Raw genomic sequence first — 24679 nt, forward strand, 5'->3', positions numbered from 1 at the left:
TTGTTTTGTAAATTTCACCGAAATCATTATTTGGGGTTAATTTCACATCGAATACATCAACACTATCATAAAAAATATTAATTTTTTCTCTGCTTCGATATAACGTACACTTCGATATAACGTACAAAGAGAAAAGTTTTTTATACGTTATATAGAAGAGTACCTGTACATCTGATGATTTTTTTTTGCGTTACCCTGGGTTAATCCAATGATCTGAATGCTACTCAAAACCGGTGCTAGATCTCATTTTTAATCCTAGATTTATTTTCCTATCCGAAAGAAATTAGAGTAAAATTGGACAAATTCCTTCATTTTTTCAAAGATGTATACTCTACGCAACAGGTTCCATACAAAAATATTCACGAGTTTCCAAGTGAGTTTTTAAAAAAAACGGGATTAGAAATTAAGCCCAGAATATCGATTTTTTCCCGGAATGTCTAAAAAGGGCCTTACAAATTTCGTCAGAAATGTCATAGTTTTGTTTTTCAGGGTTTGAGAATTTCTCTTCAAATTTAGCTAGAAATTGTTTATAAATAGAAAACCTTTTATGGTAATTCCCAAAATTTGAGAAACAAATCCGCTAAGGAATTCATCGCTAGTGCTCTCATAGCAAAACTCATTATTTATTTATTTTTTCATTCAGTATTTTTGCAATAAATTTCTACCAGGATTTTTTTTAGCTAATTCGTCGAAGAATTTCACCAGAAAACACTCCCATAATTCGGGCTATAGGAATCAAAACAGAATTACATCAATAATGCCGTCCTTCATTCCTTCACTAACTAACTAGATTTTGTTATTGGAACTTCATCAAGGAATCCTTACAGAGTTTATAAAAAACTTTTGGTGATTCCGACACATATATTTTCAAGTTACAAATCATCCAGAATTAGACGCAAATTTTAAGCATATGTGACATGTAAATTTCTTTCGATGTTAACGTCTCCAAAATATTGTAAAACTGTCACAGCATCACAATGACATTGTGAATATTTCAGTAAGTTTTACAGATCCACTTGAAAGCTTGGATTCTTGGATGTTTTACATGCTCCACAGGTATATAAAAAAGTCGGGAAATTTCAAAATCAATGCGGGAAAAAGTCGGGAAAAATGCGGGAATTTCAATTTTGATTCTGTGTGGCCACCCTGCAAATATGACATAAAACTAGTTTCCTCTAACTGTTCACCCGATTTCCTAGAAAGCCACGAAATGATGTGTCACATGCAGGAATTTGGATCATTTTAACATTTTACCAATTCCAGCAGGACACCCGGAACCGAATCTGGAACACTACCGGTAGTATTTATTGTGATCTGAGACTATTTTCTTGCTGATCGTTCTTCAGGTTATCTAAAAAGCCGGTATTTAATGAGCCGCACGGTTTGGTTCTCTTTTACATTTGACCACTTCCGGCGGGACAACTGGAACCGATTCCGGAACACTACCGGTAGTTTCTAATGTAGTCTGGTTCTATTTTCTTGCTAATCGTTCATCGGGTTTTCGGAAAAGCCGCAATTTGATGTGTTGATGCATTACTTTGGTTCACTTATGTATTTGGCCTCTTCCGGCGGGACACTCGGAATCGGTTCCGGAACACCACCGGTTCAGATATGGTCTAAGACTCTTTTCCTGCTTACCGTTCATCAGGTTATTAGAAAAGCCTCAGTTTGGTGTGTCGCATGCATGGGTTTGGTTCACTTTTGTATATGGCCAATTCCGGCGCGACACTCGGAACCGGTTCCGGAACACTACCTGTAGTTTCTAATGTGGTGTGAGCCTATTTTCTTGCTAACCGTTTATCAGGTTATCGAAAAAGCCGCTATTTGATGTGTAGCATGCATGGATTTGGTTCACTTTTTTATTTGGCCACTTCCGGCGGGGCACCCGGAACCGGTTCTGGAACACTACCGGTTCAGATATGGTCTGAGAGTATTTTCCTGCATACCGTTCATCAGGTTACGGAAAATGCCGCGGTTTTATGTGTCGCATGCATAGGGTTGTAGCATTTTCATATCTGGCCCCTTCCTGGGGTACCGGTCCGGAACACCTAAATGGCCATAACTTCGGAACGGCTGGACCGATCCGAACCATTTTCAATAGGAAACAATGGGACCAGATTCCGCGTCGAATGAACCGTCGGTCATTAAAATCGGTTGAGGTTTACTGCCAAAAAGTGATGTGAGTTTTTTGTACACACACATACACACATACATACACACACACATACATACACACAGACATCACCTCAATTCGTCGAGCTGAGTTGATTGGTATATGTGACTCGACCCTCCGGGCCTTCTATCAAAAAGTCATTTTTGGAGTGAACATATAGCCTTTCCAGTACACTTAGTGTACGAGAAAGGCAAAAATAGTGTTTAAAGCACAATTTTAACACATGGTACGACAATTAACATACTAAAGCAATTCTGTGACGTTCGCTTTGCCTCGTGATTATGAGATCATTAGGGGAAAACTGATTAAACTGATTAAACGTCGCGATCACCAAGGCAATCTTTGATTATTTCATTCGCAAAATCATGGAACATTTCAATTAAGCAGAAAATCATGGCTTACGCAGCAATTTAATCTGTTTAGTGAGTACCCCTATTATGTTTTTATTTTCAGCAAAAAAAAATTTAAACAAAAAATTCCCCCACTAGTCAAAAGCACCTAGTCAGCATTTGCTTCGGAATTTGCTCAAAATGCATGAAGATGTCCATCAACATTTCGGTAAAAAAGAAATAGCCTTCTGCTAGGTATTGATTGGTTTTTCAAAAGCTTCAGACTTTCTTATTTTGAACTACTGTACTGTATTTGATTTCAGTTGAGATTCTATTTCATTGAGTAAGTCTTATTTGAATAATTGCTTTCAAATTGTGGAAGTTAATGGAAATCATTGAAGTCCGATCGATATTCTATCGGGAGTGCCACAAGGATCGGTTTCAGGACCAGCCATATTTTTCGGTGGCCTTCCATCATCTTAGAAAGTATGTAATATCCACATGTTTGCAGATGACAAGAAGCTGTATTTCTACTGAATTAAAATGGATGTTAATTGCATGGCAATGAAACGTGACTAGCGACACGACGTGACGAATTTAGATATAAATTTCAAAGCTCCACAAATAATTTGTTATCGATGAATTCTTCAAAAACTAAGGTGATTTTAATTTGCAGACGACGAATTGATCCAGATGTGTCATGTTAATTCAATAACAATGATGAATCATTTAATTTCAGAATAATTTATTAAAACAATCTACAAACTGTAAAACCTATGGAAGATTGTGAAACTTACTTCAGGAATGTTAACAGTTTCAATAAAAGTCATTTTTTGCATATCCATTATGTTGCCTCACTTATTATAGCTTCATGTGACTGTTTGAGAGTTGCATTAACCCTAGTAGGATGTTGATGTCAATATGACCCAGACAGGCACGCTGAACGTGCACTACGCCATCGTGATTCAAAAAACCTAACATCTTAGGAGGATTACATCACTGCATACGTTGGGCATTCAATTTGATTATATACTCTTGTGTGGCTCACCTACAATGACAACTGCTGGGAAACTCATTTCTTATTTTTTTTTAACTACGTTCTGTGCGATGCGAAGGCTTAAGCAACCGTCATCCTTTTTGGAGTTTTCTTGCTGTAAATCAAAACATGGACCATGAAAATATATTCACTGCATTCTATTCTTCATGTGGAGTACAGTGAATATATTTTCATAGCAAAGACTTTTGTTTTGAACAAAAAATTGCTTTCATATGTTTGATAACGGTGATGATTTCAATGACGAATTGTTCAACGTTAACTAGCCGCAGTGTATTTTCAGTCCTGTCCCAGGGTGCGTGCGTGGCCTGGCGCGATCTAATGCTGCGCATTTCGAACGCAGCTGGCTAAGAATCCAAGACAAGCGCGACAATATCTATCTGAGCTCTCTTAAAAGTTTGGATCATGATTCAAACATGTCAAAAATGCTGCATTAGTTTATTAAAGGTTTGATTTATGTTAGTGTTTTTGAGCCTAGATAATCAAGAAATCGATTGTGAACTTCCAATGAGGGATAACCCTCAATCTACAAGTATGTCAGTAATAGTTATTTATGCAACGAGTTGCAAAATGAGGATTTTTACAGCACGAGCCGTACATTTATCCAACGAGGCTTGCCGAGTTGCATAAATATCCTGAACTTTCTTAAGGGTCTGGATCATGATTCAAACTTGTAAAAAATACTGTATTTTACAAGCACAGTAGCACCGCACAGCGGCGTAACTGCATACCAAACACCACCTGTAAAAAAAATCATTTCAAATAAACTGCATTTTCAAAACTATAACTGAGTTTGTTATAATATTCATATAAAGATGATCAGAATGAATTTATTTGTATTATAACTGACCTTGTTATAATTTTGATATAATTAAATCAGGTTTTCAAATATTTTTTGTCAAATATATCTAAATATAACAAACGGTGATATATCTATCAACCGTTTCTGATCGGGAATGAGGCTTTGTTATGCCTTTCTGATCGGGAATGAGGATTTGTCCTATTTTTCTCTTGAGGGCTTTGAGTTTTCCATACATGTTTTGAACTCTTGTAGTTTTCTACTGGGTATTTTCATGGCGTGAAATTACTCTGTAGTTTTATCCCGAAAGGGTGCGTGCGTTGTAAAAAGAAGGAATAAGTTCCAGATTTATCTGGTTACCTAGTTCTTTCTGAAATGCTTGAAACGCATTGTCGATTATCACATCTGTGATGTTCGTCTGGCTAACATGCCTGTTCATGTGAACTCACATGTCTCCCAATTTGGGATGTCCACAGTGACTCTTTTACACAAAGTTGTATACGTTTTCAAGAAAGCACTCGCTCAAACGTAGTTTTTGTTTGGGTGATTTCTTGAATATTGAGGATGCTTTTGATGACGTGCCTTTCTATGTCATATTGAAAGTCGCATGGCGTCGCAAGCTACCTCCAATGAGCTATAGGCTCTCTTTACGCTTATGCGTTTTACAGTGTCCTTTTCAGGGCACTGATTAACCCCGTTGTGGTATGGGCTATGAGCTCTCGTTGCGCTTAGGTGTTCATTCCCTCTTCTAGGGCACCCCTTCCTATTTCATCACCTTTCCCTTTCCCAATTCCCATCCCTTGTCCCATTCTCCCTCAGGTAAATGATGAAATAGGCTCATATGTATGGCGATGGCACAAATGTCCCAAATGGAGGATAACGTGCCTCCGGAGCCGGCCTTCTGATACCTGATACCTGAGTTTAAAGTTAACTCATACATACTACATGTTAAAATAATTCCGATTTAAAATTCATTGATTCCATGTAAAGAGTTATCCTCATCATCGATTATAACTAACCTACTCAATCTCAGCCTTTTCCTTTCACTTATCAAAAGCACTTTCGGATGCTGATCACTAGATTAAACTGGATGGTGCTAATTGACTAGAGTGCGTTGGTGGTGTAAATGGAATTTTGCACTCGTATGGTTACAACTCGGCTGCATCCATTTGCAGACAGGACAAAAAGCATTTCCCTGTATTAGCAGACAGGAATGCTTGCTTCCGGTCCAGGAATCTACACCTACATTTACTCGCTGTGTACTCAGCTATGAACGGTTCTAATATCACCAAAACGTTCCATGCAGTCGGTGCTAGGTAATTCCGGGAAATTATTCCGAAACAGATTTGGAAAGCCTACACCCCAACCCCAGTACAGTTTTAGGAATAACCCTTTTCGTATCGACTGCTTCATCCAATCCTGTTCAGAGATTTTGTATGCTCTTGTTATTAGGATAGCTTAGACGGAGTGAGGGTCCTCCGTGATTATTTTTAACTGCCATGAATTGAGCTTTTTCACTATTGAAAGTTTTAAAAATATAATTGATCTAAATTGTAATAAAAAGAAAAAAAAGTTTGGTAAAACAGAGATTGCCCGTTGAAGGGTTAATTTAGGGCCGTTTAATACACACCTAACAAGCAAAGATTTGAGAATGTTCTTGCCCTATCTCGATGGTCGAAGTGTAACACTGCATCCAATAGAAGCAATCAAATATGAAATTGGCAAATATGTTCGTTCCGGTTTATAGCTAGATAGCCCTGTGCATGGCTGTCTATTTGAGCAATTTATTCCGTTCCGAATGTTCATTTGTGTGCGCTCTTAGTTCGGCAAGCATATTCAATATTTCAACATCATAATGGAGGAATTTTGCATAATTATCTGGAGGAGCACGTTGTTACCAGGATCGGATGAAACCGTTGTTCTATTTTCAGCTTGTGTGCCAACCTGCTGTTAATTGGGCTGAATGGTTTGTAGAAGTGGTTATACAAGTTATATGGGTTATGTTTGCAGAGCAGATTTCGATTGGTTATGATATCACAGACAGCTGGGTATGTTGTTTGTAGTTACTAAGAAATCACTTATGGAAACTGTGGTGGAGTGGTTTGAAGTGAAAATCTTAAAGGTTTAGCAAAGACATGAGACGAGACACATCATATTGCTAGGAATATGCTCAGGGGTCTCCAGTTAGACTAGTGGTTAAGGCTGTGGATCGCCAATCCGGAGACGGTGGGTTCGATTCCCGTTCCGGTCGGGAAAATTTTCTCGACTCCCTGGGCATAGTGTATCATTGTGCTTGCCTCACAATATAATTAATGCAATGGCAGGCAAAGAAAGCCCTCCAAATAATAACTGTGGAAGTACTCAAAGAACACTAAGTTTGAGAGAGGCAGGCCAAGTTCCAGTGGGAACGTAGAGCCCTACAGAAGAAGAAGATGCTCATTATTTGAATAGGAAACAGGATGTGGGATCATTTAGGCAGGGGGCCTATTTTGGCCACTTTTTGCAATAACTCATTTCCCATCATATCAATTGATTTGAATTGAACACACTGTAGTGAATTGTAGTCATGGCTACCTAGCAGGCCATGTGAAACTCGAAGTAATTGGGGCAAGGGTAGAACCCGTGATATTGAAGGTTCCGAAATCTACGCAGGCCTTTGCATTCGCGAGTAGCCTAAAAAGCGCGGCATCAACCAAAATCGAGATGGGCTGTCTGCGATGAAGGTTGCTGTGCAGCGGCTTGGCAAATAATCGACTTTGCGTCCTCGATGTCCAACATAAGCAAGGACCTTAAACAGGCCCTGTTCCGAGTGCGAAAGTCGATGAACGAAGCCAAACAAGACCTCGAGAAACTCGTGGAAACTGCGGCAGTGGCAGAACCGGCGAAAGCAATGGTTACGACGTCTACCCAGACGAAAGCCTTCGCATTCGCAAGTAGTCCAAAAGGTATGGTGGATGCGACTGCTTTTGATAAGCACTCGCAGAAGCGGGTGAGGCACCCGTCAGGTGAGGAGTTGCCAGACGATGCCCGCAAGGCTTGACGGTTACTAACCCCGAAGGCTGGCAGTAATGCCAGCCGGTAAGTCGGACCCTAGCTAGGCGTCCCGGAAAGCTGGGAAGGGTAGGCCTGGAAAGGCTGGTCCGTCTCGGATGGAAGGGAACAGGGAGTTGCGACCGTTGTTCGGCTCTCAGCATTCAGCAACCACAAAGTATAGCGAACCAGGGGGAGGACCCCCTTGGACGGCAGTTGAGCGGAAGAGCAAGAAGCAAAAATCGATAGATGGGCAGGAGCGTAGGAACACCAAACCCAGGAGAAGTAGAAGGAGAGGTACCAAGCGTGAGAAAGGCGCTCGTCATCAAGATCGAACAGTCTAAAGTACTCGGACGTCTTGAAGGCGATGCAGAGCGACGCCAAGCTCGTGGATCTGGAAGCCGACGTGCGCAGTATTAGACGTACTCGTACGGCTGGAATAATCCTATAGCTCAAGCGTGACATGGGGCGCAAGGGCGTCGTCTATAAAAGTGTGGCGGAATTGGTCCTTGTCGAAGGGGTCGAGGAGAGGACTCTTACAGTGGAGGCGACTCTAAAGGTGAAGAACCTAGACGCGATCACCGAAGCGGAAGAGATCGTCACGGCACTGTGGCAACAGTGGCCACCGTCGCCTGGAACCAGGACACGAATCATGTGACTGCAAAGGCCCTGACAAGAGCAAACTGTGTAGGGGATACGGCGGCGAAGACTATACAACAAGCGGGTGGTTCAAGGGTGGTTCAAGGTGCCCGGCCTTCAAGAAAGTCGTAGTGAACAAATCACAGTGCAGGTAACGCAGCTGAACCTGAACTATTGTGACGTGGCTCAGCAACTGCTTTGTCAGGCGGTTTCTGAGTGGGGGACGGATATCGCCCTCATAACGGACCCATACCGAGTACCCGCCGGCAACGGCAATTGGGCCGTAGATGGGTCCAGAAAAATGGCGGTGATATGGTCGACGGCTACTACCTATGTCTACTACCTATGAGGGCTTCGTGGTCGCCAAAGTAAACGGGGTCTTCTTCTGTAGCTGTTATGCGCCTCCGCGGTGGCCGATCGAGCAGTTCATGCAGATGCTAGAATGTATGTCGACCGTGCTAACAGGGCTGATGGTAATAGCGGGTGACTTCAATGCCTGGGTCGTAGAATGGGGAAGCCGTTTCACGAACAAGTGGGGTCGGCTCCTGCTAGAGACACTGGTCATACCAGATGTTGTTTTGGCTAATGTCGGTACCAGAAGAGTACCTTGAGTCCAAACTGTGCAAAGTCGATAATTGACGTTACTTTTTGTAGTTCTGGCCTAACAAGTAGTTCGATCTGGAGAGTAGATGATAGCTACACTCACAGCGATCACCTGGCGGTTCGATACAGTACCGACTACAACAACAGCAGGCAGCAGGTAGAGGAAGAGGCGGCTAGGCCAAGGCCAATCCCTCGCAGGTGGAAGACATCATACTTCGACGAAGGGGTATTTGGGAGGCGCTTCGCCGTGAGCAAAACCAACTTGGTTTAGACGGCGACGAGCTGGTAGCGGTGCTCTCACGTGCGTGTGATGCGACCATGCCTAGGCGAGTCCACCCTAGAAATGGGAGGCCAACTGGCGGATCGACGCGATTGCGGACCTGCACCGCGTCTGCCTACGTGCTAGGCGGCGGATGCAGCGAGCACGATCTGAGGAAGAGCGAAACGCACGGTGGGTGGTGTTCGCCGCTGCAAAAGCCGCGCTTAAGACCGAGATACGAGCAAGAAAAAAGGCCTGCTTTGAGGGTCTCTGTCAGAGTGCCAATACGAACCCGTGGGGTGACGCTTAAAGGATCGTTATGGCCAAGACGAGAGGGGTGATGGCTCCTACAGAGCAATCTCCAGAGATGTTGGAGGGGATCATTGGAGGACTTTTTCCGCGTCATGATCCTAGTCCTTGGCCTCCTTTCGTAGGACAGCCGGGGACTGGGGCTGGCGATGAGGAGAGGGTCACCGATGTGGAACTTGCGGGGATAGCTAAGTCCCTTAGCGTAGGTAAGGCCCCAGGTCCGGACGGAGTTCCGAGGGACTGGACGAGGGAGTTTTCCCAGAAGCTTGGAAGAGGCAGAGCCTGGTACTATTGCCAAAGGCGGGGAAACCACCCGGAGACCCGTCGGCATATAGACCAATATGCTTGATTGACACGGCGTGGAAGGTGCTCGAAAAGATCATCCTCAATAGAATGTTGCGGTTCACCGAGGGCGAAAATGGTCTTTCGAGTAACCAGTACGGCTTCCGGAAGGGGAGGTCCCCCGTAGACGCTATCTTGTCGGTTACAAAAACCGCCGAGAAAGCACTCCAGCCTATGGGCAGAGGGATTCGTTTCTGTGCGGTAATGACTCTGGATGTAAGGAATGCGTTTAATAGCGCCAGCTGGTCTGCTATTGCCAATTCGCTCTTGCGTCTGGGGATATCGGAGTACCTGTACAAGATTCTCGAAAGTTACTTTTAGAATCGAGTACTAGTTTACGACACGGAGGTGGATCGGAAGTGCTTTCACATAACCTCGGGAGTCCCGCAAGGTTCCATCCTGGGTCCGGTGTTATGGAATGTCATGTACGATGAGGTGTTGAGGTTAGAGTACCCAGTGGGAGTGGAGATTGTCGGATTTGCCGACGACATTACCCTCGAAGTCTACGGTGAAACGATCGAGGAGGTGAAGTTGACTACCGACCACCCGATCAAGGTTGTGGAGGCGTGGATACTGGAGCTGGCTTACCACAAGACTGAGGTGACGGTTGTTAACAACCGGAAGTAGATCAGTGTAGGTAAGTGCACTATCCTGTCAAAGCGCTCCGTCAAACACTTGGGCAAATATAATAAATTAAGAATATGACCCACTCTAGCATTGAATTGGCGAACGCATTTTAGTGATCGCAGCGACACGGTTGACTCGCGGTCGAACTAATTTATTGCTGCAAAGCCGCAGGTGGCTTTGATTGAAAAGAAAACGTGACAAACAATGAAAATTTTGGACGAACCACAGACGTCCCTATAGCCGAGGCGGTAAACGCACGGGTATTCAGCATGACCATGCTGAGGGTGACGGGTTCGATTCCCGGTCGGTCCAGGATCTTTTCGTAAAGGAAATTTCCTTGACTTCCTTGGGCATAGAGTATCTTCGTGCCTGCCACACGATATACACATGCAAAATGGTCATTGGCAGAGGAAGCTCTCAGTTAATAACTGTGGAAGTGCTCATAGAACACTAAGCTGAGAAGCAGGCTTTGTCCCAGTGAGGACTTTACGCCAAGAAGAGGAGAGGAGAGGAGGACAGACGTCAATTTTCGGTGCTCCAAGGTTCCACGTCCAAAATTGTGGGATTTTGTGGATGCAATTCAATATGGGAGTTAGAAACACGGTAGGTAGTCTAGCAATGATGCGATTTTGGTGTAGACCTTAATGTAGACACCATCTTATCAGAACAGGCAACTCAAACCCTACTTTATTTCCACCGGTCCCTGTCAACACTTCCTGAAGGGAATTTCTGGGTGAATAAGTTTTCAAACAACAACAATGTTGCGTGGAACCCTTTCCGTTTTATTCTCTAATTTGCTATTATGTAACGTAAATGCTTACACCAAACAGAACGAGTTCTGTAGATAGTGGAAGCTCTGGGAAGCTCACGATTGTATCGAAACCATCCCACCCAATTGACTGTCAAACGATAAACTGCAACGATCGACGCGCCACCATCTTTCGAATAGTGGAGGGTGTAGGTACCTTCTTCGCGGTGTTGTTTACGGTGAAGCAACACCGCGAAAAGGGTACCTGTGCTCTCCAACATTCGAAAAATGGTGGCGCGTCGATCGTTCTACGCTAGCGATTTTGCGGTGGGGTGATGACGTTTGGAGGCGAATCGATACTCATCCTGGTCTGCCTTATCTGATTCACGGCCGGCCCAAGGCAAATCTTAACGTTATAATCCCCCAGATAACGAATAGAACCTATCGTAAACGGCAGTTCTGATTCATTAACCATTCTGATGGTCATTATTCATTACAGTCCAAAAACCGTCCGAAGCTCATCTCATATATTGACCGGTGTGATAAAAAAAAACTGAAATGGTTTCCAAACACACAAAGCGGGAAACGAGTTACTCTCTTTCAATGAATGATTGCGAATTACGAAATTTTAGTAGATTTGTGCTTCAACAATCAACGACCCGGCACTCTCTCGAATGACGTTTGAAAAGTGATGTCCGGCGAAGTGAAAAACCAAAGCTACCTAGATTATCCTTGTTTGAATAGTTCAATTTCCTGCCGCAAGTAGGTGCTCTTGTCGGACGAATCTGTTCGCCGATCGATGGTATGGGAAATGGAAGGAGTGGGTTATCTTGTACTTAAAAATCTTTGACTTGGGCGTGATGATCGACGATATGCTTACCTTCGGTAGCCACGTCGATTATGCCTGTAAAAGAGCCTCCACAGCTATTGCGGTGTACGCCAGTAAGCGCAAGCTTCTGGCTAGTGTTGCTACGTCCATACTTAGGTATGGCGGCCCGGCGTGGGGTGCCGCGCTAAGTACTGAATGCTATCGACGGAAGCTGGAAAATACTTACAGGCTTATATGCCTGAGGGTTGCGAGTGCGTACCGTACCGTGTCACACGACGCTCTCTGTGTCCTTACTGTTATGGTACTTATCGGCATCCTTATCAGTGAGGACATGAAGTGCTTCGAAACGCGCGGCACAAGGATATATGCAGGATTGCTAGGATGGCCTCTATTGTCAAATGGCAGCGCACGTTGAACAGTTCCACCAAAGGAAGGTGGATCCATAGGTTGATACCGAGGGTAGATAGTTGGAATAATAGGCGCCATGGAGAAGTAACATTCCTGACACAGGTCCTTTCAGGCCATAGTTGCTTCCGTCCGACAGTATCTACACCGTTTCGGGCACGCGGATTCTCCTGAATGTCCAATGTACAATGGTTTAGAGGAAACTGCGGAACACGTTTTGTTCGTATGCCCGCGTTTTCGCACAATGCGTGACCGCATGCTTGCCACATGCGGGGAGGACACAACTCCAGACAATTTGGTCCAGAGGATGTGTAGGTATAAGTTTGGCTTATCGTCTGGGAGCTACAAAGGAGGTGGCGCGTGGACTCGGAGAATGGCTAATTCAGATGCGGTACAAGAGGTGGTCCAGGGGTCGGAGTCGGCTTCGAAGGTCAGGTGACCTGCGGTCGAGATCAACCCTTACAGCGATTAAGCGGCCGTGGAAAGGAAGTCCCGGGGCAGGTGAGACCCTGCTGTCTGCAACTTTCGGGTACATCTGATAGGGCCTGAAGGGTAGTGATACCCTTCCTTTGTGGGCAGGTCAGATCGGGTTGCACGTGGGCATCAGTTCTTGAGGTCTGCCAAGCAGTTGGACGCGGGCGGGGTTGACCCTGCCTGAGGAAAAAGGGAGTGGCGAGGACCACTCGGGAAACTGACTAAGCGCCAGCATGTTACCGTGATGGACTCTCCAGAGCGAGTCATCGATGTTCGTTGCTGCTAGACTATGCAGCTAACCTTGAGAGTGCGATGTGCACTAGCTCCTTTCTGAAGCTATACCTTCTTGGTGTTTCCGGAGAGACGTAGGGTTTGGCGACCATAGGAATGTGTTTTAGTGGGTCGAGGAGAGAGTAGTCCTGGCTTTTACTAGTGTTGTAGAAGACGGCCTTAACCCCACACTACCCTAACCTTCCTGTTAGGGTGTCTGTTGTGCAGATTTTCCCCCCTATGGTTTACGATCAAAAAACGATCAAAAAAAAACGATCAAATCTGACTATACATGTCAATGGTTGCTACTCCGTTATTAATCTGAGCTGGTACCAATTGCACTGAGATCCAAATGAATAAGGGCTGGGACACTCCACTTATTCTCAAAGTGCAATTCTAGCAGCTCATATATTTTGGATCAATACCGGCGCCGGCCACGTCCTTATAGTCAGTTGGGAAGGGAAAGGAATGTTAGAGTGTGCTGGTTGTTGCTACTAAAGACCGAGATCACCTCTGCATCCCCACATCCAGCACGGACTGGGGTATTTGTTAGTCGGAAAGGATGGGAGATCTGGGAGTCACCGTTGGGTCGGTGATGCGATCCATGGATAGGGGTTATATTTTTACAGTGTATAGATTGTGTGGTGAATGAGGTGAATAAGGTCAAGCGGCACAGCACGCTTTGGTTGCATAACTTGTAGGCGTTACTATACACTGTGCTGTGAGTGGAAATTGGAAGGGAGGGAAACGACTTTTTTCCAATTCGTTTCTGGTTGTAGCGATGGCTATGAACATATGAATATACATGAGTTGTATATGTAGAGAAGAGAGAGAGAGTGAGAGGAAGTGGATAGAAAGATACAAAGTAGGATGAAAAGGGACGGGCCAGGGATTGAACCCACGACCTTCTGCATACGAATCAGAAGCGGTAGCCACTAGACCACCAAGCCCGTCTTGTGCAGATTTTCCCCCCTATGGTTTAGAAGGAAAAAAAAGGATGTAGGGATAAGTTTGGCTGGAATGCCCTTTCAACGGCTTGGAGCTACAGAGGAGGTATGGCGCGTTGACTAGGAGAATGATCGCAGCGATAAGTGGCCGTGGAGAGAACATCCTGGTAGCGTTGCTGTGATGGCGTCAGTCTACTGGGTTGGATCCGAGCCCGCGATTACCGGGGCTGTGGTAGGTGAAGGACAAACTATCAGCAACTCCTTCGGGTGCTAGCTGATATGGGCTGAGCCTTCAGCAGGTCGAATCGCGTTGCACGCAAGTATCAGTCCTTGCTCGCAAAACAGTTGAGCGCGGGCATGGTGGTTGACTCTGCCCGCCTTCCTAGGACAAAGGGTGAGGGTGAGGACCACTTGGGAAACTGGCTAGCCAGCATGCTACCTTGGTGGACTCCTCAAAGCGAGTCATCGATGTTCGTTGCTGCAGGCTACGCAGTTAACATCGAGGGTGCGATGTGCAGTAGCCCCTCTCCGAAAGAATACTTTCTGGGAGGTCCCGTAGATACGGTCGGTGGCACGGTTGAAAAAGATCTGAAAATGTTTAATGTTCGCGTAAACTGAAGGATCATTGCACAAGACCATGAACGTGGGTGTGACACTGTGGAAAGAAAATCATATTTTTGTTGATTCTCATAATAGTTTTAAAATCAAAACATCAAATATGTAATAGGTAAAAAAGGAGAAAAAAAGTATGGTAATTTGATCTATCTCTACAAACATTTCAACTTCAACGACTCAATTCGCAAAGCAGCTCCTCCACTCGATTTGCATAATTCAGTCATCACACCCACTGACCGATACGGATACCACGCGGTTGGCTGGTCAGACACACGCCATCATCGGAAGCTCATTCATTTCGGCACAATGCAGGTGATGACTGGAAATTTATTAATTTGAGTGTCAATTATACCACCTACAAACACCACCACCAGGCAGTCGCTTGCACCCAAAAGACAATCAATCGCCTGAGATATAGTCGTTCAGAACAACGGCACCAGTTACCCGTACGTTATCTGGGGAGTTCGTCGTCAGATGATGGGGGTAAAGGAGCGCGTGTGAAAAGTTCAGTTCCCCGTATTGCTCGTTTGTGGCAGTTGTTCGAAATGATGCTATCCATAAAGTTTGTTCAGAACGTTCTGCAAAGCTGTGTGTATGTGGAATTAGAAATGTGACAAATTTTACTATGGGAACGAAGCGCAGAGGCAGTGTGTCTGATTGCCAAAACAGTTGGAAGTTAGAGAGTCGTCTGGCGCTGAGATTTGAAGAGCGTGTGATGTTCAATTGAGGCTTTATCGCTGGCATATCAATAAGTCCCTGGATTATTCAACGGAATTGGTGTATATAATCTACTATAGACAATCTTTGATATTCAAATCTAGCTGACACCTGGTAGCTATCGGATGACAAATTGGTTAGCGTTCGTCTATTTATGACACGTTATTGCTACTGTTCAAACGAGGTCCCATTAATAGAGCATGGCACGCGTAAAACGTACGTATGTTGGATTCTATTCGCAATGTGATGCTAATTAGCACCAGAGACTGGGAATCAAAAATACAAACAGTGTTAACTAGATATCCATTAAAAAAACTGTTGTTGGTTTGATTGATTGACGGGTTCATTGATAGTTTCAGATTTCCGTAATGCAACATTGCGGGAATGAATTCTTTTTTATGACGGTTTAACCCGGTGTCCATGGTAGGGACGACATCCACTGATGTAACTGCTACAAATTTCTCGGTAATTAGTGCTTACTTTATTCACACCGTTTAAGTACGCGTTACGGCTTGAGCTACATGGTTACTTGGGATTGTTGTGAAGCCTCTGTTGAATGTCATCTCTAACTTTACTCAGCGTGAGGTGGGTTTTTCTGATGCTACGTGCCTGACTTTCTGCGTCATTCAGCTGTTCGTCGAAGCACTGTTGCCACCTTACAATCACGTTAATCCGATACGATGCTCTCGTTCTCCTTCATTTTTTTTTAAATTTCCTCAGTGGTTCTCTAAAGAATACTTCCAGGATTTTTTACTGTTTCTACAGGATTTTCTTCAGAAATTTCACCAGGTAGTGGTTTGGGATTTTTGTGTACGAATCGCTTCAGATTTTTTTCAGATTTTTTTCTAAGAATTCCTTCAGAGGTATCTCTAGGAGTTCACGCATTCCTTCAGAATATTCTCCAGGGATTTTTCAGATTTTCTTTGAGAAGAGGGATTCCTCAGAGGTTTTTAAGTATTTTTCCCTTGGAACCACTTGCAGAGTTCCTCCATAAGTTCCCAAGGATTTTTTTAGGCAATAAAGGAGTGTTTGTGCAGAAATTCTCCCAACAAATTTTCGAGAATTTATTTTAGGAATTTTTTTTTTCAGAGCTTTTAAAGTGTTTTTTTAGACAATCTTCCAAAGAGTTCGTGAAAGGTTGATCCAAGGATTGCTTAAAGACTTCTTCAGTATTTTTTATGAAATTTTTGGAAGAACTCATGTGATATTTGAACAAACTCTTTAGGGATCTCTAAGGACAATCCAGGTGATATTTCTGAGGGAACCGCAAAAGCAATTTTCAAAAAAAAAAAATCCTTGTAGGAATTTCGGCAGAAATCACTGAAGGAAATTCTCGAAGAATTCTTGGAGAAACTGTGGGAAGAATTTCCGAAGCAATCCCTGTAGGCAGAATTTGCAAAGAAATTTGGAACTCCTTGGAAGTTTTTTTTGTTTTCAGTACAAAGCCGAATTTGGTTTTTTTTTTGAAACCTATTGACCTCAGAGTTGGTCTCAAATCCTTCCCAACTAAGCTGAATTATATGGCCAAGTTTCAGGCAATTTGGCTGACAAAAACCCCCCATGACGAAGAGAACAAACCTGCCGATAATACCCATTGTCACCCTAATTTGAAAATAAATTTTCATATCGTCAGCGAAGGGCAAGCGAGGAACCTTCAATTTCTTGTTAACATCATTGAAGTATATAAGAAAGATCAGGGGACCAAGGCGGCTACCTTGGAGAATCCCAGAAGGAGCTTCAAAAATACGTGAAGTCACATCTCTTATTCTTACGGTGAGCTGGCGGCCGATGAGATACGAACGCAGCCAACTAAGAAATCTGCCACCGAAGCCTAGTTTTGCTAATTTGGCAATTAGAATTTCATGATTTATGCTATCGAAAGCAGCCGAAAGGTCCAAATAAAGCGCATCAGTTTGTTTAGCTTTACAGAAGCCATCAATTATATTCGACGTAAACGACAGCAAGTTGGTTGTAGTAGATCGCTTTGGCATAAACCCATGTTGATTTTCATCGATGTAGTGACGACAATGGCTAAAGATCGGCTCAAAAACCACAAGCTCAAACAGTTTTGCAACTGAGGTCAAGGTGGAAATACCACGGTAGTTCTCGACGCACATTTTATCCCCTTTTCTATGAACAGGGAACAAGAATGCAGATTTCCATAAGGTTGGAAACTTGCCGCTGGTTAGCGACAACCCAAAGATGCGTTGGAGATGAACGACCATGCTAACGGCACACTTTTTCAGCAAAATGGGCGGGATCCCATCGGGCCCCACGCATCGGTGCAAGCTGTTTTGAGTTGGTTCATGGCCCGCATGACCATTGATTCATCAACCTCGATGTGGGTAAAAGACTCGCCGAGAAAGGGCACATCTTCGACTGCAGGTTCAACTTGTCGGAGAGTAATTGCTTCATTAGAAAAGACGCTTCCAAATTTATCGGCGAAAAAGTCGCAGACGGTTTGAGGTCTGTGCTCCAGTTACCATCGTGTATCATCGTAGTGGGCAGGCCAGCTTCCTTTCATTGGTCGTTCACGAACTTGTCAGAAGGGGCTCCCAAAGTGCTTCTTTGCGTGCGTCCTGGCTGGTTTGGAGTGGGTTGATAGTGACTTCGACTGGAACTGGACATAACTGCTTTGCGTTAGTTTAAGGTTGGTACTTGATCAGCATATTGGCGGGGATCAGGAATCCCAGGAGATATTTACAACGGAATCGCAGAAGCAGTTTTGAAAAACTACCTCAAACACTGAAAGAGTCCCTGCAGCCTGGAGCAACCTGCAGCAGGAATTCGAATGAACTCCCTTTAGAAATTCCAGAAGGAATTCATTGTATAATTGCTATGAAAATTTCTGAAACATTTTTCGAATAAATCTTCAGTCTAATTCCTGTAAAATCCTTGAAGCAATCTGAGGAGGAATTTTTGAAGAAACTCTTGGAGGAATACCAGGGGACACTTTTTAGGGAACGCTTGGTGGGAATCCAAGAGAATTTATTGGAAAACTTTAGAACTGTTGCTAGAGAAATCTTTTCTGAGTATCTGAGTAACTCTCGCTGAGACCGGCCCACTATTTACATCTTGTCTTTAAAAATGCTTAAGGTGGCGATTCTGAATAACATTGCCAAAAAAGTAAGTAAAATGCATTTGGTTACTCAAATTCATGGACCCCCCGTAAGTTAGAGCCACAACCATTTTCGTGGACCCCTTTTTTTATAGAATGAGAAAATCTGCAACAGATACCGTCGATGGGGGTGACAATGGGTCTGGGGGTGAGATTGGGTCAAAACGGAGAAACATAAAATTTGAAATAACTCGTCAACTATCGCTAATTTATATTGAAAACTTTATATTATTTCAAAGAGGAGATGTTTTTAAACGTCATTATGAGGATAAAATGTTTAGCAACAATCGTTTTTTGTTAAATTTGTGGCTAAACTTATGTGATGAAACTACTAGTAAATCACTCTGAAAAAAAATCTCCTTCGCAATGTTCCACACAAGCACCTAACCATAAATTTTCGTTTAAGTAGTTAGCTGTAGGTATTACCTGGTTGAAGCAACGAAAACAGTGGGCTGTCAATGCACTTTTTATTTAAAAATTCAATATTTTCGACCCTATGTCTAAATATTAAGAATGGGGGTGAGATTAGGTCAAGCAAGTTATCGACTGCACATAACCTTAACAAAAAATTCAACTTGTTATCCAGTCCCCATTCGACTTTAAAGTGGTGCCTTGTTTACCGTATCTTCATAAAAGCACGCTTTTTTCGAAAATATGTCGAAGAAGCGTCAAGCGAGTGTGTTCATACGTTTAGTGCCTAAAATCATTTATAAAAATACACCCATGCGTTTGGACAGCTCCTCTAATCATCATCTAGCCTTTAGTGTACTGCATATTCGTTTAAATGTTATTGCGAGAGAGGGTCTAACAATGTGAAATGTTGTATAACATAATATTTGAACGACCCTCTATCTTGAGAGGCCAATGACCATGTACATAAGAGTTTATAACGGAGGGCTTGGTTGAACATTTCGTATGCAGTATACTAAAAATATCATTTTTTTTTTCAATTAATCTTTCAATGCGTCCCTCCCTCATTGTAATCTTCCTCCCCCTCTCTTGGAGGTTGAAACTTTAAATGAGGATGATTATGGTGGCTAAAAATGGCGATACAACATACAAACGTTATTTTATCAAATTTCAACCATTTTTTCGGTTGTATTAGCCCTTTTAGGTGGATTTATCATCTTTTAAAATTACCTAAATTTTTATTCGTCATGATTACATTGTATTTTAAATAGATTTACTAGATATGATCAATAAAATTAACTTATATTCTTAGATAGGTGACTTCGAATACTTTGACCCATTCTCACCCCCTCTAAGGGGTGAGATTGGGTCAATTTTCAATCATTTGTAGTTTAGTAAGTAATTCATATAATGTGATACTTTCTTGCTAAACTTTCATTACCATATAGAAGAGTATACATACCAAATAAAAAGTTATTCCGACTTCAATTGCATTTGTTATTTAACAAACAATCTTTGAGTATCCTTTTTTGACCCATTCTCACCCCCAACGACGGTACCCAAGAGGTGGTTCCTCGGGTGATGTGGGGATCGACCCACTAAAAAGTCATTCTCTCTCTTCCTTACCTTCGCGGTACGCCCGTTAGGGATGACTTCGAGAAGGGGGGGCCGTACATGAGTACACTCTAATAGTAAGCGTTCCACCAGCTACGGCCTTAAGTTGTTCACTCTCCCCTGGAGGCTCGGGTCCTGGCTAGTACTTAGACTACCCGTTGAACTCAAGCTCCTGGATGGGGAAGGGGGGCACACTCGACTAGCTGTTGTTCGGCTCGCCATTTACTCTGTAGTTCAAGTACGATTCGAGAAACCGTGGAAGTAACGGAGTCCCACTTGTCCGCCCCCATACACATCCTTTCAACAATGTTGTCAGGCGTGATATCTCTACCGCATACCTCCTGCATACTCGACCTTTGCTCCACGGAACGTGGACATTCAAAGAGCACATGCTCCGCGGTCTCGTCGCAGTCTGCACACTCCGGACATGCGGAGGAGCCTGCGTGTCCGAATCTGTGCAGATACCACCTAAAGCACCCATGGCCTGACAGAAATTGAGTCAAGTGAAAATTCACCTCGCCATGGGGCCTGCTCGTCCACTTGGACACGCTCGGTATGAGCCTGTGTGTCCATCTACCCTTGCTGGAGGAATCCCATTCGCTCGCCACTTCAGCATAGACGAGGTTCTGGCGATACGCCTCGCGCATCTTATGCCGCGTCGCTCGAAGCATTCTTCATCCTCTGCCACCACTAAAGCTATGGGCATCATGCCCGCTAGCACACATACCGCGTCCCTTGAGATCGTGCGGTATGCGCTCACCACCCTAAGCCACATCAGCCTGTGGGTACTCTCAAGTCGCTTCACGTTTCGGTTAACCACTAGCGCCTTCGACCATGCAGCGGCGCCATACCGTAGTATGGAGACCGCTACTGCCGCGAGCAGCTTACGCTTACTCGAGACTATTGCCGAGCTGTTTGACATTATCTTCGACAATGCCATTATCGCCATGCTTGCCCTTTTGCAGGCAAATTCTACGTGGCTTCCGAATTTCAGCTTATCGTCGATCATGACCTCCAGTTGCTTCAGTGAGCGCTTAGATTTGATCGTGCATCCACCTGTGGTGACCACTGCCTGCTGTTCAGACTTGCGGTTGTTTACCACCACCACCTCCGTTTTGTGGTGCGCGAGTGCCAAATGTCTCGACCTCATCCAATCCTCCACTATGCCAATTGCGTGAGTTGCTGTCAGTTCCACTTCCTCTATCGACTCGCCGTATACCACGAGGGTAATATCATCGGCGAAGCCGACCAGCTTTACGCCCGGTGGAAGTTTGAGCCTCAATACACCATCATACGCCGCGTTCCATAGTACCGGGCCCAAGATGGACCCCTGCGGTACCCCTGCGGTGATTTTGTAGCTCCTCTCGCCTTCCTCGGTGTCATAGATTAGCACTCTATTCTGGAAGTAGCTCTCCAATATCCGGCATAGGCTAACCGGGACTCCTAGGTGGTGTATTGCGCACTCAATGGCGGTCCAGCTGACGCTGTTGAACGCATTCTTAACGTCCAGCGTGACGACCGCGCAATAGCGGATTCCTGTTCGCTTCTTTTGGAGCGCTATTTCGGCCGTTTTGGTTACAGCCCTAATAGCGTCCACCGCCGATCGACCCTTCCGGAAGCCGAACTGGTTATCCGAGAGACCAGAGGTTTCTCGGTATAGACCATCAGCCTCGACAGAATGATCCGTTCCAACAGTTTTCCGGCGGTGTCCAGCAGGCAGATAGGTCTGTATGCCGACGGGTCGCCAGGTGGCTTCCCGGGTTTGGGCAGTAGAACCAATCTTTGCCTTTTCCACCTCTCCGGAAATTCGCCTCTGTCTAGGCACATCTGCATAGCCATTCTGAACATGTCAGGCTTAGCCTCGATGGCCGTCTTGATGGCTAATGTCGGGAAACCGTCCGGATCCGGAGCCTTGTTCAACTTAAGCGACTTCGCTATTGCAATGAGTTCGTCGTTCGTCACCGGGGCTACCTCGCTATGGCCGGTTTGGCTATAGGGAACGGGGGCCCATGGTCTTGTATCGTGGCGCGGGAACAGCGTTTCCACGATCTTCTGCAGCATCTCTGGGGAGCGTTCTGGGGGTGCTGACGCGCCCTTCGTTTTGGCCATGACTACTCTGTAGGCATCACCCCATGGGGTCGTGTTGGCTGCCTGGCAGAGATTTTCGAAGCACGCCCGCTTACGAGTCTTAATCTCTTTCAGTGCCAGTTTAGCCGCCCTGTAGGCCTCGCTTCGTTCAACTCTATCCTCATCGGTACGAGCCCTTTGCATCCTCCTTCTAGCTCTTAAACAGGATGCGCGGAGTTCTGCGATTTCTGAACACCACCAGTACACCAGTTTGCGTCCATTTCTGGGTAGGGATCGCCTTGGCATAGCGGCGTCACATGCACGGCTTAGGGTTCCGACAAGGTCATCGCTGGATAGATCGTCGGTGTTACTCTCCATAAACAATCGCTCCACAAATGCCGGCTTATCGAATCGCGAGGTCAGTCATCCCCGATGACGGGCGATGACCTTCGGCTGTGGCCGTCTTCCTCCGTGTTCCACTCTGTATCGAATCGCCAGATGGTCACTATGCGTGTATCCATCGTCGACCCTCCAGTCCGAGCTAGGGTTTAGTCCCGGGCTCCAGAAGGTTACATCAATGATGGACTCTGCACCATTCCTACTGAAGGTTTTTTTGTCGCCTACGTTCGCGACATCCACGTTTAGTCTAGCCATAGCTTCGAGTAAGGCCCAACCTCTCGCGTTAGTCAAGCGGCTACCCCACTCAATCGCCCAGGCGTTGAAGTCTCCACCGATGATCACGGGACTCAATCCCACCATTGCGCTTGTTAACGATTCCAGCATAGACGAGAACTGGTCTATCGTCCACCTGGGAGGGGCACAACAACTGCAGTAGTATACCCCGTTGATCTTCGCTATTGCGAAGCCCTCGTGCGACGTGGAAACTATTTCCTGGACCGGAAAACGACCGGTTGTACAGATCGCCGCTAGCTTGGCCTTATCCGCTACCCAGTTTCCGTTATCGGGAGGGATGCGGTATGGGTCCGATAGTAGTGCGATGTCTGTACTTGACTCCGAGACTGACTGCCATAGCAACTGTTGTGCGGCTTCACAGTGGTTCAGGTTCAGGTTCGTGGACCCCTTGATTTTGGTCAAATGTTGGTTCATTTGAACTGTTATAATTCGAAAGTTTCTTCTAAAACTCCCTTAAATGTTGAAAAGTGGAGAGAGAGAGATACTATTCACAGTCATAAAAAGTTGGATCGGCTCTATTGATTTTGGCCGCCATCTTGGATTTTTATACCAAAACTTTTTTTTTCACGTTGGCAACCACCACCGATTTTTAAAATTTTCCTTGAGGAATTTCCGATCGAAATGCTGTACAAATGTCTTGGAAATGTTTCAGGAGAAATTTATGAAGCCGTGGAAAGAAATCTTAGAGTTATTCTTGAAGGAATTGAAGGAGGAATTCTAGTGGATGTCCGGAAGAATATGTACTACTAAAACTCCTGAACGTATGAGTTTCTGCATAAGTGTTTTTTTTATATAAGGACCAACATTGAACATTTTTTTGGAACTACGTCACAGACATTCATTTATTTTTCAGGAAATCATGTTTATTTCATTGGAACTAGACTATTGATATCGAACTTATTTGAAAATATGAATTGCGAGACACCTTGGGCTCGACTGTTCTGTATCGTACTACTAAGCACCGACCACGTGGTGTCATCACTCCTCACAGCAGCCGCAAAACAGTTTTCGCGCGTACATAGGGACGGCGGGCAAATTTATTCCGCGCAACGTCTGTCGCGCCATTCGCACAAAGAGAGTGAGTACTCTGCGCATCTCGCATCACGTCGCGACGCCTCCGACCACGTGAGATTCTGCGCACCGACGACCGGTTGTTGGTTAGTTGACTTGGCGCTTGAGCGGCACGTTTTCGCGAGACCGGCTTCTGCAGAGCATCGCCGCACCGCGCCGCAAGCATGGAAATCGCGGATCGTCGCAGATCTCATTGTAGGTAGTTGGTGGCGTCGTCGTCGTGCTCTCGTTTGATGGTCTGGTCCTCCAGCCAGCAGCGTCTTTAGACGTCGCATACGCGCATATATAATTCCAGCGAGCATCGGCAAGGGTTTCTCAGTTTGGATTCGGTTGTTCCGCGGAACGTTACGTTTGTTCGCTCGTGTTCGCGTGTGCAAAAGGTGTCGTTGAACAAGGCGAGTACATACCTCTACCTACCTACCTACCTACCTACCTAGTACACACACGTTGTTGGGTTGGTTTCAGTGTTTTTTGGTAGTCGTTTTTTTTTTGGATTTACCGCGATCGCTGTATTATTCCTATATTGCGACGACGGTAATCAAAGTGTGATTACCGACCGATCATCATTGCTTCGGGCACGGGCGTGGTTCGAATCAGGCCCGTGTGGATCATGTGCGAGTGGTTGTGTTAAGGGGGGTAGCGATGCGGTCTAGCTATAAGGTTGGCCGGTGATCGGTTAAGGCTCTGCAGAAGTGCTTCGTCCAGGTGTCGGTAAAGAAGTGTCGGTTGCGCGAAGTGTGGACGGTGAAGACAGTGCCAGTGCAGGGAAGAAGTGAGTGTGGCTTGTACGTTCCGCCTCGCACTGATTGAGAATCGGTGTTTTCTCTAGTGAAAGAATTATTTGCACTGTTGTTTGCCCGTTTGGCTGGAAAGTAAACTTAAACGATAATTTATGTGCATAGATTGTGTGGGACCGCGGCCGGCGGGTGCGATGCGACAAGAAGGAAACATTAACTGAAGCGTCGCTGGAGTGTGTCTCCGTTCGCATTCAACAGTCCCATTATTACCCGGGTAATTATTTGTCTTTCCATTCATCA

General features: G+C 44.9%; 1 protein-coding gene across 3 annotated transcripts in view; it reads left to right on the top strand.

Annotated features, from left to right (window-relative positions):
- Window positions 1-24679, top strand: part of LOC109416416 (solute carrier family 12 member 1) — a 304485-nt gene that overhangs the window by 13151 nt on the left and 266655 nt on the right. The window contains exon 1 of one of the 3 annotated variants that reach the window (XM_029871839.2): window positions 24050-24653. The exons of 1 other annotated variant lie outside the window; for it this stretch is intronic. The gene's annotated coding sequence lies outside the window, so the exon portion shown is untranslated. Of the gene's footprint in view, window positions 1-24049; window positions 24654-24679 lie in introns of those variants that run through there. One more of the 3 variants, XM_029871840.2, reaches the window with a different exon arrangement.

This window comes from Aedes albopictus, chromosome 3 (assembly GCF_035046485.1).
Source record: "Aedes albopictus strain Foshan chromosome 3, AalbF5, whole genome shotgun sequence".
Lineage (NCBI taxonomy): Eukaryota > Metazoa > Arthropoda > Insecta > Diptera > Culicidae > Aedes > Aedes albopictus.